At 38.1% G+C, this 6,339-nt stretch overlaps 1 pseudogene; it reads right to left on the bottom strand.

Annotated features, from left to right (window-relative positions):
- Nucleotides 1–5,572: 5,572 nt before the first annotated feature.
- Nucleotides 5,573–5,691, bottom strand: LOC112478894 (annotated as a pseudogene).
- Nucleotides 5,692–6,339: the final 648 nt, after the last annotated feature.

Genomic DNA, 6,339 nt, shown 5'->3' with positions numbered 1-6,339 from the left:
AGATGCCTTGTCACCTTGGTTGTTCATGGTGTTTAATGGACTATTTCTCTGCCTAAGCATTAATGGAATTGTATTCTGCTGTTTTTCCAGAAAGAAGATTTATTATACGAAGGTCTCTTTTTAACCCATTGCAAAGAATGTGCTTTTGTTTTGGTTTCCAATAGGTGGCATCTAAGCCTCTTGGCCTGCTTTATATAAAGCCCTAATAACGCTCTTTTAATTTTCTTATAGATATTTAATCACGCTTACTACTCTCAGTTTTGGTCCCTGTCAGTGTCAGCGATAGTCTTGGCAATGTTTGCTCAGATTCCCCTGGGGCTCCGTGGTGTTCAGTCTCGTAGGGTATGCGGGGAGAGGCCCTCTGGGTTAGTGGTTGTGGGCTGCGACTAGCCTCGGTTTTGGAACCACGGCCAGCAAAAATCAGCCTTTTTTCCTCTGCGATCCTTTCCTGCTTCTCTGCTTTGTGCTCTGATGAATGGGCCCTGGAGCTAGCTGGCAATGGGGAGCTCACAGCTATTCTAGACAGGTATGTTCAGGGAACTTGTCGCACGAACTCTCCACTCCTCCCCTCCCCCTTCTCCCGCAGGGAGCTCTGGCAGCTATGAGAGGCAGCTTCTTTATTTTTTCCCAGTCCACCATCCGACCCCCAGGGTTCTGACCTGTGGTAGCCCTTATGCAAAGATCCCACGCTCAGACATGCTGGTGTGCAGTATGGGTGTTTTTTGTTGAGTTTTAGATGTTCAACTTATTGTTGTTTCAAGGTAAGAGATCTGGGGACATCTCTCACTCTGCCATGTTTCCAAAGATCTTGTTAGTTTTGTTATATATGATACTTAGCTTGCATTATGTAGGAAAATGCCTTATTTCACATATTTGATATATTTAGGGATGAAATATTATGAAATAATTTATTCCTCTAGTGTGAAGGTAATACCTCAGCTCAGGTGGCTCATCCTCCTATCGCCTCAGGACTTTTGCTCCAGGATATCCCCCCAGAGAAGGGATGATTATGCAGTTCACCTTCTTCAGGCTCCTCTGGCTGGCTCCTTCCTTAGGCTTTCAAACACATTCTAGTTTCTTTTTTAAGAAAATAAAGGAAGCTTCTTGGACTTTACCACCAGGACAGTCTTATCTTTTGCCTCCCTTTCAAGGACACTTTTTAAAAATACTTGTTTGCTCTGGATGTCTCTGGATCCTCACTTCCCACTCACTCTTCTTTTTTTTTACTCTAATCTGACTTACAACTCCACCAAACTGAAGAAATGTTTGTCAGTATATCACCATTGATTTCCTTCTTGTTCTTTCAATGGCCATTTTATGGTTCTCTTTATTCCTGTTTTTGTTACATGTTTTTTTCTTCTTCTTCTTAAAGACGTCCCTCCAACATTTCCTGTAATACTAATTTAGTAGACATAAATTCCTTTACCTTATTATTGTCTGGGAAGCTCTTTATCTGTCCTTGAACTCTGAATGATAGCTTTGCTGGATAAATTATTTTTGATTGTATATCCTGGGTCTTCACCCTGTCGAATATTTTTTACCAAGCTCTTCTGTCCTGCATAGTTTCTTTTGAGAAATCAGCCGCCAGTGTTATGGGTGTTCCCTTATAAGTAATTATTTCTTTTTCTCTTGCTGCTTTTAATAGTCTTTCTTTGTATTTAACCTTTGACATTTTAATTACGATGTATCATGGTGTGAGCCTCTTTGGATTCTTGATTTTTGGAATTCTCTGAGCTTCCTGGGGTTTTATGTCCATTTCTTTCACCAATTTAGGGAAGTTTTCCATCATTATTTCTTCAAATAGCTGTTCAACATCTTGTTTTCCTTCAGGTACTCTGATCAGACAGATATGTTGATCTTTAATAGTGTCCCATAGGCTCCTTAAATTATTTTTATAGTCTTGGCATCCTTTTTCTTGCCATTCTGATTTAGTGTCCCAATTGGCTTTTCCGTCCTCTAGATAGGGCATTTGACCTTTTTCTTTATTCACTTTGTTGAATTCTTTGTTTATTTCATTTAATATACTACTCATCTCAGATAATGTGTTCTCCATTTCACACTGGTTCCGTTTTATAATTTCCATTTCTATTTTTATCTCTTTGTTGGAGTTCTCTACATTTCCCAAAAGTTCACTGAGCATCTTTATAACTCGTGTTTTGAATTCTGCATCTGTTAGATTACTTGACACCATTATATCTGGATCTCTGTTCTGTTATCTCATATGGTTTCTGCTTCTTTGTTTTCCCATTTTGTCTGCCTTTCTGTGTCTGTTTCTATGTACTAAGCAAAGCTCCTAAGTCTCTCGGACTTATTAGTGTGGATTTGTGAAGTAGATGTCCAGTGGCACAGTCCTGAGAGGGGTTCAGCTGCAGGTCAAATTTAGCCCAAGCCTCTACCCCTCCAGGGCCACCTGTTAAGATTCATCAAGTAATCCACATATGCTGTGCTTATAGTTGCCTCAAAAGGCCACACCAGAAACTGAGGCCAGCTGCCTCCACCAGTGCGAGTCTCAGCAAGGAGCACCTGACTTGCTGAGGATAAACCTGGATGTGATTTGTGTGGGGCCTTGTGTTGGGGGAGATGGGGTTTCAGGGAATCCTCTGGGCAGAGCGACATCTGTTATCCAGTTTGATAATGTCACAGCTATGGCAACGCTGTGTCCAGTGCATTGGGAGCGGGGAGGGCACAACAGGGAACAATGGATAGTACCGGCACTTCTGTACCAAGTGAGTCTCAACTAAGCCTTCACTCAGACAATGTCTCCCTGTAAGTTCCTGGTACCCTTTGTGTGCAGCCAAAAGGGCACTGTTGCTCAGAGCTACCAGGTTCATCACTGCAAAAATCGGCTCACAGACAGGGCTGAGCTGTTGCAGCCTCTAGCTCAGCTGCTCGAGACTGGTCAGCCCTGCAGCCTCGCCCTGTCCTACCTTCTGCCATTACAGGGTGCTTTCTTGAATTTCTCCATAGTTATATGGCTTGTTCATCTAGATCCCATGTGATTTTTTTCCTTTCTACTACTCTTTGTTTCCATCACAACTTTAATTTGAATTCTCACGAGAGGGATGAACAGAGCCTCTCTCATCTGTGCCATTTTTTTTCCTCTCTCCCTGCTTGGCATTTTTGACATGAATCAATCATTCAACACATTTAGATATACATCTTCTATGTGCCTATTCTAATGCTGGAAACTCGAGAACATAATGGCCCTTGCTAACAACCTCTGACAAGGGCTTCCTTTTACATTATAAGGATTAACTTTGGGTTTTGATATCATATTTTGGTAGGGTCACCAAGATTCAATTTAGAATCACATCAGGAAAATTAGATGAAAGAAATGATAAGATTAGGCGTAACATTACTGTCATCAGCACCAACAACTACAAAAATTTTACTTTTTAAATATGTGTTAAGGGCATAAATAAATGGGTAAAATTTGTGACCATAAAGAGCTTGTAATCCATTTAGAAGGATAATACATTCATGAAAGAATAAATAATAATATGAAGTGGCACATTCTAGAAATAAAATGATTAGAATAAGTATGACCTCATACATGCTGGACATCAAAGGAATGATTACATACACATGGTATGAGTGTGTATTTGGAGTGAGGGTTGGAAGAGGACATTTCTGACAGGGAAATAAGTATGCATAAAAGGGCAGAGGTGAAATCTTTATGCTCTCTTTGGGAAAAAATAATATGAAAAGACTAGATGACAGGTGCTGTGAAAAGAGCACTGATAGTAAGAATCAGGAGATAGATTTTGGTTAAAATCTTAGATTAGCCATGTAGGTACAAACTGACCTTCACCTGAGTCTCAATGTCTTCTTCATGAAAATACTGATAAAAGTATTCCTTTCATAAGGTTGGTGTGAGGATTGCATGAAGTATGCATAAAGTACATAATATTTGGTACACATAGGCACTATTTAAATGAAAGTTCCTTTCTTATTTGTTTTAGCTGCAGTTGATGTAGGTGTAAGAGAATAAAGATAGATAAAGGTGTGGTGGCCCTAACTCAGTTTAAAGATTTTTCTCCTTTAGACCATGGGGAGTCACTTAAAGTTTATAGGGAGGGAGATAGCAGGTTCACAGTGTAATTTTGAACAATTAACCTTTTAACAATCGATAATGTAGTTTGGAGAAGAGAGCAATCAGAGACAGTATGACTATAACAGTAGTCTAGGCAGAAGGTGTAAAGGGTCTCTTCCATAGCAGTAGTTGAATTGGAAAGGAAGCTATAGGCAGGGTGATATCACAATGAAAAAAATGCTGCAATTTAGAGAATGGCTATGGAGATAAGAAAAGGAAGAATAAAAAGAATGACTTTATGTGTTTTAAGATTAAGTGACTAGGAAAAATAAAAACATAAGAAGAAATGATTTGAGGAAAATATAATTAAGTTATTTTGACAAATATTAACTAAGCAGTGATAGTAAAATGGAGAAGTAAGAGTATTTGTAGTGTACCCAAAGACCTGGTTCTGCCAAGAGAATGTTTTACCTTTCAATATACAAAGAGACTGTGCTGATTTGAGGCATGTGACAAATATATACATTTGAGGCTATACATATATATACATATATATATGTATATATATGTGTATATATGTATGTATATAAATGATATATATTATATAAGATTAGGCATAACAACCAAATATGTATATATAATATGTATATATATATATTTGTATTATATATATATGGTTGGGTAGGGTCTTTAGGGCATAGTGATCCATGTTAATCCTATGGGATGTATTCATCCACATACCAGCCCTAATGGAAGAAAATATTGATTTTTTCCCCCTTTTAACCTATTTCTCTCCATTGGGAAAAAAATTATATCTTAAGAGGAGTTTAGTCACTTAGAATAATAACAAGTTCAACATAAAGTCTGATGTAAAGGGAGCTGCAGTGACAGTGTGTCCGCCAGAGATAGAAAAAATGATTAAGGTGGAAAGAGACAAATCTTTGAGAAGTGTTTTATTGGTCCTGACTAGACAATGGCAACACAACTTGTTAGACAAGATTGAATATTGTACTTCCTTGGATTCACTTAGGAAATACAATACATTTCTCAGAATCTAGAAGCCTAGATGTCATTCCTAGGCATTGAGAAGTGTTGAATTGTTGAGAAGGCAGCCCCTGTGAATCGCCTTAGACAATCACAACCTTAGCATGATATTTTGGGCTTTAACAATAAACTAATATCTCAATCAAAATCTATTTGCAGGATTTCTCTTTTGTAGGAGACCACAAAATTGGACAATGCAAGTAGAACATGAAGTGATTCTGCTCCGGGATGTCAGACTTGAATGGCCCTGTATGTATATGTGGCAATGTTTAATGAAAGCCCCCCATATTTTTGGCATGTTTAATGGCTTTGCTCTTCTTTAGCTTTCAGCTCTTGTGTTAATTACACAGAGTTTTTCAGATGATTCTTTTTTCTTATTTTATTTTGTTATTTTTATTTTTTTTTTAGGTGAGGCAACCCTTGGTTGACCTCATAAATTGCAAGGACCTTGTCAGCTTATAATCCCTTATTTTATTTTATTTATTTTATTTTTTATGCTTATAGCACCTGGTCTTCCTGGGTTGTCTCCCATCCAAGTACTAACCAGGCCCCACCCTGCTTAGCTTCTGAGATCAGACAGGATAGGGCTTGTTCAGGGTGGCATAGCCATAGACTCAAATGATTATTTACCAACAATTTATGTCTAAGTAAATTTATCTCCTTTTTATTTCAGTGGGCTGCAGGCAGCAGTGGAGTAAACTTTTTTCTAGGAAGGGACACTCAGCATCTCCAGAAAGTGAGCAGGCATTCCGGGCCAGCTGGTTTGAAAAAGCAATATTTTTTATTTTCTCTAGATTTGTATCCATGATGGTTAATTTGAGACTCATATTGTGTAAGATTGAAAAGAGACTGATTTTACCTTGCTGAATTTTCTGTGTCCCATATTGATTAATTAAAAGGAAATAGGGGTTGTGGCATTGCTACATATACTCAAGCAATGTACCTTCAGCCAGGGAAGTGACTTCATGTCTAGCAAAGGCTGCAAAATACCTTCTGCCTATTTTGATCTACTTAAAGAAATTGCTTTGTGTTGCTAGAGAATAGCTGACCCCAACATCCTACTCACATTTTATCCTTGAATAATGAGGAGAAAAATCTCCCTGCAGTAAATGTTCAGTTGATGCTGTTTTTCCTCACATCAAAAAGAAAAAAAAAAAAGAAGCTTTATGAAATAATGATGCTATCCTCAGGTGAACATAACAGTTTGTCCTTAATATCTTAATCAATAGTTAGAGTTAAAAAGGTCATCTCATCTTAAAACT

Source organism: Pteropus alecto, unplaced genomic scaffold (genome assembly GCF_000325575.1).
Source record: "Pteropus alecto unplaced genomic scaffold, ASM32557v1 scaffold654, whole genome shotgun sequence".
NCBI lineage: Eukaryota > Metazoa > Chordata > Mammalia > Chiroptera > Pteropodidae > Pteropus > Pteropus alecto.
The sequence above is the reverse complement of the archived record's forward strand: the minus strand, read 5'-3'. Positions and strand labels throughout refer to the sequence as shown.